At 40.7% G+C, this 10,459-nt stretch overlaps 1 protein-coding gene across 2 annotated transcripts in view; it reads left to right on the top strand.

Moving 5' to 3' along the window:
* EPS15 (epidermal growth factor receptor pathway substrate 15) overlaps nucleotides 1–10,459 on the top strand; it is a 91,525-nt gene that overhangs the window by 57,558 nt on the left and 23,508 nt on the right. The window lies entirely within an intron of this gene.

Below are 10,459 nucleotides of genomic sequence, written 5' to 3'. Positions count from 1 at the left end.
TGTCCACCGTCCAGATCTTCTCTGCCATCATTCGCCTTGAATCGCAGAACGTAAGAGCGAATGAGTTTACATACAACACAATAGGATTGTTTCTGTAGTCCAACTTATGGCTTATCTACTGGAAATGAACTGCAAGTCCCAGCATAACCCAGCTCATTCCCTGGTCCCTTAATGGCCGACGAGTCACAGGGTGGTTTGTTTTAATATCATTGGAAATATTTATATCCTTAAGTAACCCATAAAGTATTGATGAACTTCCTCCACCATATACCAAAGCTTCTTGGGTTGGAGCACTTAAGACAACCTCCAGACTGCTCCATATTAATTATGAATACAATATTACTTTTACCTGCTGCTGAGAATTGTCTATGACTGCGCTTCATAACGCAGACGTCGGTTGTTTCAGATGTAGCAGAGCTGAATTAGTCGATTTTTTTTTTTTTTGTTAATTGCAACAGGTTTACCTGCAATTCTAAATCACAGGTAACAGGATGGGCGGTGGTAAATTATAAATTCACCTGTATTACATACTGCAAATTCAGCTCTGCTACATCTTTAAGATATGATGATTAATTAGTCTTTGGCTCATTGGCATCCGTTTATCTGTAATTATGACAGGAATTGATGGGACATTTGATAACGACCTTATTTATTTGTCAGCAGCCTATAATTTTATTTTCTGCTTTCAAAAACACTGTTGGCTACTGATTTTACAACCAGGCCTGTACAGCCAGCACTATTCCTTAACCTTCATCTGACCTATATCTGAAATGTAATACACCGAATCCATCACTAAGTAACTGATCATTGATGATTATCTTTCCAGCACAGTCCTGCCTTCTCAGCCATTATTCGCTGCCTCTACTAATTATCCCCTAGTGGTGTTAAACAAACGTAGCAGAGCTGAGTTTGCCATTTGGCATAATTTGTTTCATCACGGTATGCTACGTTGTAAATAATTAGGCAAATGGATCATTTATTATTTCCACATAACATTGTAACAGTCCTGGTGCTGTTAATATATTTGAATTCTATGCGGTTAATGTGTGGGATGTATATGGGATATTCCGGTTTGTGTTTTTAGATGTTATTACCTGCCAGGAGTTCTTTCCACAATCCAATGTGGCACAGAAGATGGGTCAGTTCACACTGAGTTTTTTTGGTGTTGATATTGACCTGGAAACCACATCGTAATCAGCGCCAAAAAAAGGTCTCAAATCCCACCCCCCATTGATTTTAATGAGGCATTTTTCCCATAGGTGGCTTTTGGCCGCTCGCAAGTGGAAAAGCAGCACACGCTTTTTTGGAACGGTTTCCGCCTCTGCCGTCCTATTGAATGGGGGGCAGAAAAAACCCACGGCAGTCGGTTGTAGCTTTTTTTTTTTTTGGGCGGTATTTGCTTTAGATTCGATGGCTGCGGGGAAAAAAAGCTGCGGGCAAAAAAAAGCGTCAAACCATGCTGGCAAGTCCAAATCTGCCACAAAATTCCTGAAGGAATTTTGAGACGTTTTTTTTTTTTTTCTCTGCCTGCATAAAAAATAAACTTCGTGAATTAGGCCCAACACATCGGAGTAACTTCTGTAGCCTAAAAGGGGAGATCAGTAGCTTGAGATCAGGTTTGGTGACCAAGTAACTAAAGACTTGTCCATAGCCTCCATAATGGCTGACCTTGTATGTAATGTTCTGCTCCAGTTTCATTAGGAAGGGCACGTGGGAGCACAGTCTTTTGTGAAAAGCAAAACCTGTGCAAAGGGGAGGGTGGGGTTAGCCATGTGTGCCAGTGCTATGTGCCAGGGAGGGGGCACCAAGGAGCCGCTCTGCATCGACCTGCGATTTAAGGACCTTTTACACTGGCCAATGATTAGGTAAATGATTGTTCCCGATCATTGCCCTGATCAGCCGATGGACAAGCAAACACTCGTTCATCGGCTGATTTGTATTGTTTTGGCAGCCAAAAATATTATCGTCATCGGCAGAACTTCTCCTGTGTAAACAGGGAGACGTGCTGCCGACATGATAGAAATGTACGGGGACGAGCCATAGTAGTAAAGAGTGCAAGCGCTGTGAAAGGAGCAAACAAGCGCTCTGAAAGGAGCAAACAAGCGCTGTGAAAGGAGCAAACAAGCGCGGATCAATGAGCTGTCTCGTTGATCGGTGTCCTCGTTTACACGGCCCACGTCGGCCCATTTAAGAGAAACCTAAGGAAAGTCTAGCTCCAACTATACCTGTGCAGACTAAGAACAGATACATTCATTAACACGTACATGTTTTATTATTTATAAAGGAGAGGGGCTTTAATAAACGGTTGCCAAAGAAAGTTCATAAAGATAAATAGAAAATGTAGATTAGTATGGAAAGGGGGATAATCCTCTGTCACGCGGTGCGGTGGTCTGCACGCGAGCTTGGCTGTTTCCATAACTCTCATAGAACTTAATAGAGCATGCTCAGCCACCCCCTCATTCATTCTCCATAACCTGTGGATGTGCCATAAATGTGTTCGTTTGGAATAACCCTTTAACCCCTCATTTTGGCCTTGAGGACCAGACCCATTTTTTCAAATCTGACATGTATCACTTTATGTGGTAATAACTCCGGAATGCTTTTACCTATCTGAGCGATTCTGAGATTGTTTTCTCGTGACATATTGTACTTTAGTTTAGTGCAAAAATTTGGTCGATAAATTCACTGCTTATTTGTGAAAAACACCAACATTTAGCGAAAATATGAAGAAATTATGATTTTTCCAATTTTAAATGCATCTGCTTGTAAAACAGATAGTTATACCACACAAAATAGTTACCAATTAACATCTCCCATATGTCTACTTTATGTTTGCATCGTTTTTTGAACATCCTTTTATTTTTCTATGACATCACAAGGCTTAGAACTTTAGCAGCAATTTCTCATATTTTTAAGAAAATTTAAAAAAGCGATTTTTTTTCAGGGACGAGTTCAGTTCTGAAGTGGTTTTGAGTGCCCTATATATTAAAAACCCCCATAAAACACCCCATTTTGAAAACTGCACCCCTCAAAGTATCCAAAACAGCATTCAGAAAGTGTTTCAACCCTTTAGGCGTTTTACAGGAATTGAAGGAAAGTAGAGCTGAAATTTTCAAATTTCATTTTTTTTTACAAAATTCATATGTAATACATTTTCTTCTGTACCACAGAAGGTTTTACCTGAGAAACGCAACTCAATATTTATTGCCCAGATTCTGCAGTTTTTAGAAATATCCCACATGTGGCCCTAGTGTCCTAATGGACTGAAACACAGGCCTCAGAAGCAAAGGAGCACCTCTTGGATTTTGGGGCCTCCTTTTTTCAGAATATATTTTAGGCACCATGTCAGGTTTGAAGAGGTCTTGTGGTGCCAAAACAGTGGAAACCCCCAAAAGTGACCCCCATTTTTTAAACTACACCCCTCAGGGAATTTATCTAGGGGTATAGTTAGCATTTTGAGCCCACAGGTATTTTGCTATATATTCTGGAGTTAGTCTGTGAAAATGAAAATCTACTTTTTTTCTGGAAAAACGTAAAAATTTCTAATTTTTGCAAGAAATAAAGGAGAGAAAGCACCCCAACATTTGTAAAGCAATTTCTCGCGATTACGGAAGTACCCCATATGTGGTAATAAACTGCTGTTTGGACCCACAGCAGGGCTCAGAAGGGAAGGACCCCCATTTGGATTTTGGAGCTCTGATTTTGCTGGATTGGTTTTCAGTGCCGTGTCACGTTTGCAACGCCCTGGAGGGACCTAAACAGTGGAATCCCCCCAAAAGTGACCCCATTTTGGAAACTATACCCCTCAAGGAATTTTTCTAGTGGTATAGTTATCATTTTGACCCCACAGTTTTTTTGCTGAATTTATTGGAATTAGTCTGTGAAGATGAAAAGAGACTTTTTTTTGGAAAAAACACAGAATTTTCTAATTTTTATAAGGAATAAAGGAGAAAAAGCACCCCAAAATTTGTAAAGCAATTTCTCCCGATTACGGAAATACCCCATTGTGTGGTAATAAACTGCTGTTTGGACCCATGGCAGGGCTCAGAAGGGACGGAGCACCATTTGTATTTTGCAGCTCAGATTTTGCTGAATTGGTTTCTGGGGGCCATGTCGCATTTGCAGAGTCCCTGAAGTACCAGTACAGTAGAAATTCCCCAGATGTGATCCCAATTTGGAGACTATACCCCTGAAAGAATTAAATTAGAGGTGTAGTGAGCATTTTGAGCCCTCAGGTGTTTTATAGATTTTATTAGAATTGGTCCGTGAAAATGAAAACATTTTTTTTTTCCAATAACCTGTAGCTTTAGCTCAGAATTTTTCATTTCCACAAGGAATACAGGAGAAAAGACACCCCAAAATGTGTTACACAATTTCTCCTGATTACGGAAATACCCCATATGTGGTTGTAAACGGCTATTTGGACATACGGCAAGGGTCTAAACGGAAAAAGTGCAATTTCGTTTTTGGAGTGGAGATTTTACTAAATTTGTTTTTGACGCCATGTTGCATTGCGCTGAGGTACGAGTACAGTGAAAACTCCCGAGAAGTGACCCCATTTAGGAAACTACACCCCTCAAGGAATTCATCTAGAAGTGTAGTGAGCATTTTGACCCCCAAAGGTTTTGCAGAAATTAGTGCACAGTGGATGTTGCAGATTGAAAATTGACATTTTCCACATATATGACATTTCAGTGCCCAATGCGTTGGGCCCAGCTTGTACCACTGGAGACATACGCCCCATAAATTGTTAAGCGGTTCTCCAGAGTACGGTAATACCCCATATGTGGTCATAAACCGCTGTTTGGGCACACTGCCAGGCCCAGAAGGAGCGCCATTTGGCTTTTGGAGCGCAGATTTTGCTTGGTAGTAGTTTTGTTTAGTGTTTTACTGGTGTTTCAGTTTATAATGTGGGGGCATATGTAATCTGTGCGGAGTACATACATTTTTTGCGTGACACACTGTCGTTTTTATTGGTACCATGTTTGGCTACGCGCGACTTTTTGATTACTTTTTATTCCATTTTTTTGGAAACAACGTGACCAAAAAAGGAAATTCTGCCATTGTTTTTTATGGTATTTTTTTTACGGTGTTCACCGTGCGGGATAAATAATATCATATTTTTTTAGGTCAGGCCGATACGAACGCGGCGATATTAATTATGTCTAGTCTTCGTCTTTTTTTTCATTTTTTTTCTAATTATAAAGGGCTTGGTCAGGGAAACAAGGCGATTATTGTTTTTATTACGTAAAACTTGTATTTATTTATCTTTTTTTTAACTTTTTTTTCACTTTTTATTTTACACATACTAGGGGACTGGAAGATCTGATCTTCTGATCCCCTGCACAATACACTGCACTACTTCTGTATGTACTGATGTAGTGCAGTGTATTGTAACTGTCACTTTACAACTGACAGTTGAGCCTATTACGTCCTGCCTTGGGCAGGACCTAATAGGCTCCCGTACCTGGCAACCAGGAAGCCGTTGCTAGGCTTCCTGGTTCCCACTGCAACCATCAGAACCCCGCGATTTTTCGCGGGGGGGCAATGGGGTGCAGAGGGAGCCCCCTCCCTCTGTATCAATCACTTAAATGCCGCTGTCGCTATTGACAGCGGCATTTAAGGGGTTAAACTACAGCGATCGGAGAGGACCGTGATCGCTGTAGTTGCAGTGGGATGTCGGCTGTATATTACAGCCGACATCCGATGAAGATGGAGCGAGCACAGCTCCTGTGCCCGCTTCATCCTCAGGGCGTTACTATACGCCCATTTTCGGGAAGGGGTTAATAAAAATAGTGTTTTGTTTTTTTACACCGCTTTCTCTGATCTCCTCACGTATCTCACAGAAGTGAGGAGATCAGAGAAAGTGACAGGAGCTTTCTCCTGCAGACGACGTCACAGACGGCTGTGATTGGTCAGTCTTCAGAGACTGACCAATCACAGCAATCGCCGGCATTGGGGACTGCTAATTGGTCCCCAGGCCGGTAGCAGAGACGGTTAGCTGTCAATGACAGCTGCCGCCGCTGTTCTGTCACTATGTGATTTCACATAGTGACAGTTTATTCCTGCGCCGTAATAGTACGTCGAAGGTACGCTGGAATAAGCGGCCAGCGACGTACTATTACGTCGAAGGTACGCAAGGGGTTGAGGCTAAGGTTTGTAGATTTTTTTTTCAATTTTTTTTTTTAGAAGCGAATATGTCCAAGAAACCGCTCAATAGGATTTATAATAACCTGACAGAATAGGTTGAACCTGGCAAAACACAGCGATTTTTCGGTAGTTGCAGCAAAAAAGGAGACAAAACAGCGGCGTTAGAACGCAGCCTTAGTAGATAGATTACTAAACCACTGATTATATTACTATAAGGCTGGGTTCACACGACCTATTTTCAGGCGTAAACGAGGCGCGTTATGCCTCGATTTACGCCTGAAAATGCGGCTTCAATACGTCGGCAAACATCTGCCCATTCATTTGAATGGGTTTGCCGACATACTGTGCAGACAACCTGTCATTTACGCGTCGTCGTTTGACAGCTGTCAAACAACGACGCGTAAAATGACTGCCTCGTCAAAAGAAGTGCAGGACACTTCTTTTGGAAGTTTTTGGAGCCGTTTTCTCATAGACTCTAATGAAAACAGCTCCAAAAACGGTCAAAAAACGTCTGAAAATTAGGGGCTGTTTTCCCTTGAAAACAGCTCCGTATTTTCAGACGTAATTGCAGTTATCGTGTGCACATACCCTTAGCCTCAGTACAGTGGTGTTGTGTAGTCAGTTAGTATAAGAGCGAAATAAGGCTCTGTTCACACTTGTATCGTGGTTTTTGTTTTTTCAAGAGCCATGATGGATCTATTTATAATTCATCATGATCGATTATGACAAATCCATTTTTTTCTTCCTTGACTTTTTGTTGTTTTTTTTTTTTTGCTGGATACAATACTGCAGAATGTTGCGCTTTTGTAACCGTCAAAAAGCAACTGAAGCCTGACTGAAAAGAACGGAGGTGTGAACAGAGACGAAATAAAGTCGTACACTAATTTATAGCACTTTTTATTTTTCTAATGTCATCTTTTGAAAGTTCATTACTTCTTTAGCCTCATTATTCAATCATTATATTTAATTGGCCATAACGTACTTAATTTCAAATAATAGGTTATCCAAAGGAAGTACAATGGTAATTAAAACTGCGCACGTCACAAACCTGAATAATGAATCATCACTGTAATGAATTAATGAATTTCTCATCTGTAAATAGTTATTTCATGGTGTACAGTTTGAGCAGACTTTTTTTTAATATATATATATAGTTGTATGATAAATCACCTAAAGCTGTTGATGACGATATTAGAACAGGATAGAGCAGCACTAGTCTTTACAACCTCCGAGCACCCATAGACTTGTATTGTCCCCGACTGTACCTCTGTATGCGTCTAATTTCATACAGAGGTTTTTCCGTTAGAGTAAATCAGAAAGAATAAAAACCTGTGGCATGTTCCGTAGGATGCCGTATTATGAAGGTATTCTCCCCTATAAGCATTGCTTCTAGGAGGGAATGACCCCATAATACAGCATTGCACAAGCACCATAAGGCTTGGGTGCATGAGGTCTTACGGCAGTGACTGCGAGATCTCGTAGCAATTATACCCCACACTGTTACTGAATAATACCGCCCCTCCATAACCACATAGTGACTGAATCATACCCCAATACAGTTACTGAATAATACCACCACACCATAACCACATAGTGACTGAATAATACCATCATACTGTTACTGAATAATACCGCCCCTCCATAACCACATAGTGACTGAATAATACCCCCATACTGTTACTGAATAATACCACCACACCATAACCACACAGTGACTGAATAATACCCCCATACTGTTACTGAATAATAGCTCCACACCATAACCACATAGTGACTAAATAATACCACATACTGTTACTGAATAATATCGCCACACCATTACCACATAGTGACTGAATAATACCCCATACTGTTAATGAATAATACCGCCACACCCTGACCATATAGTGACTGAATAATACCCCCATACTGTTACTGAATAATACCGCCACACCATTACCACATAGTGACTGAATAATACACCCATACTGTTAATGAATAATACCGCCACACCCTGACCACATAGTGACTGAATAATACCCCCATACTGTTACTGAATAATACCGCCACACCATTACCACATAGTGACTGATTAGTACCCCCATACTGTTACCGAATAATATCGCCACTCCATAACCACATAGTGACTGAATAATACCCCCGTACTGTTACTGAATAATACCGCCACACCCTGACCATATAGTGACTGAATAATACCCCCATACTGTTACTGAATAATACCGCCACACCATATCCACATAGTGACTGAATAATACCCCCACACTGTTACTGAATAATATCGCCACACCATAACCATATAGCGACTGAATAATACACCCATACTGTTAATGAATAATACCGCCACACCCTGACCACTTAGTGACTGAATAATACCCCCATACTGTTACTGAATAATACCACCACACCATTACCACATAGTGACTGATTAGTACCCCCATACTGTTACCGAATAATATCGCCACTCCATAACCACATAGTGACTGAATAATACCCCCATATTGTTACCGAATAATACCGCCACTCCATAACCACACAGTGACTGAATAATACGCCCATACTGTTACTAAATACCATCACACCATAACCACATAGTGAACGAATAATATCCCCATACCATAACCACATAGTGACTGGATAGTACCCCCATAATGTTACCGAATAGTACCGCCACTCCATAACCACATAGTGACTGAATAATACCACCATATTGTTACTGAATAATACTGCCACACCATAACCACATAGTGACTGAATAATACCCCCATACTGTTACTGAATAATACCGCCCCTCCATAACCACATAGTGACTGAATAATACCCCAATACAGTTACTGAATAATACCACCACACCATAACCACACAGTGACTGAATAATACCCCCATACTGTTACTGAATAATACCACCACACCATAACCACTTAGTGACTGAATAATACCCCCATACTGTTACTGAATAATATCACCACACCATAACTACATAGTGACTGAATAATACCCCCATACTGTTACTGAATAATACCCCCACACCATAACCACTTAGTGACTGAATAATACCCCCATACTGTTACTGAATAATACCGCCCCACCATAACCACATAGTGACTGATTAGTACCCCCATACTGTTACCGAATAATACCCCCACACCATAACCACATAGTGACTGAATAATACCTCCACACCATAACCATATAGCGACTGAATAATACCCCCATACTGTTACTGAATAATACCTCCACACCATAACCACATAGTGACTGAATAATACCACATACTGTTACTGAATAATACGGCCACACCCTGTCCATATAGTGACTGAATAATACCCCCATACTGTTACTGAATAATACCGCCACACCATATCCACATAGTGACTGAATAATACCCCCATACTGTTAATGAATAATACCGCCACACCCTGACCACTTAGTGACTGAATAATACCCCCATACTGTTACTGAATAATATCGCCACACCATAACCACATAGTGACTGAATAATACCCCCATACTGTTACTGAATAATACCACCACACCATTACCACATAGTGACTGATTAGTACCCCCATACTGTTACCGAATAATATCGCCACACCATAACCACATAGTGACTAAATAATACCCCCATACTGTTACTGAATAATACCGCCACACCATAACCACATAGTGACTGAATAATACCCCCATATTGTTACTGAATAATACCCCCACACCATAACCACATAGTGACTGAATAATACCTCCACACCATAACCATATAGCGACTGAATAATACCCCCATACTGTTACTGAATAATAGCTCCACACCATAACCACATAGTGACTAAATAATACCACATACTGTTACTGAATAATATCGCCACACCATAACCACATAGTGACTAAATAATACCCCATACTGTTAATGAATAATACCGCCACACCCTGACCACATAGTGACTGAATAATACCCCCATACTGTTACTGAATAATACCGCCACACCATTACCACATAGTGACTGATTAGTACCCCCATACTGTTAACGAATAATATCGCCACTCCATAACCACATAGTGACTGAATAATACCCCCGTACTGATACTGAATAATACCGCCACACCCTGACCATATAGTGACTGAATAATACCCCCATACTGTTACTGAATAATACCGCCACACCATATCCACATAGTGACTGAATAATACCCCCATACTGTTACTGAATAATACCGCCACACCATAACCATATAGCGACTGAATAATACACCCATACTGTTAATGAATAATACCGCCACACCCTGACCACTTAGTGACTGAATAATACCCCCATAC

The sequence above is a fragment of the Rhinoderma darwinii genome, chromosome 7, assembly GCF_050947455.1.
Source record: "Rhinoderma darwinii isolate aRhiDar2 chromosome 7, aRhiDar2.hap1, whole genome shotgun sequence".
Taxonomy (NCBI): Eukaryota; Metazoa; Chordata; class Amphibia; order Anura; family Rhinodermatidae; genus Rhinoderma; species Rhinoderma darwinii.
This window is presented reverse-complemented; position numbering and strand designations above follow the sequence as displayed.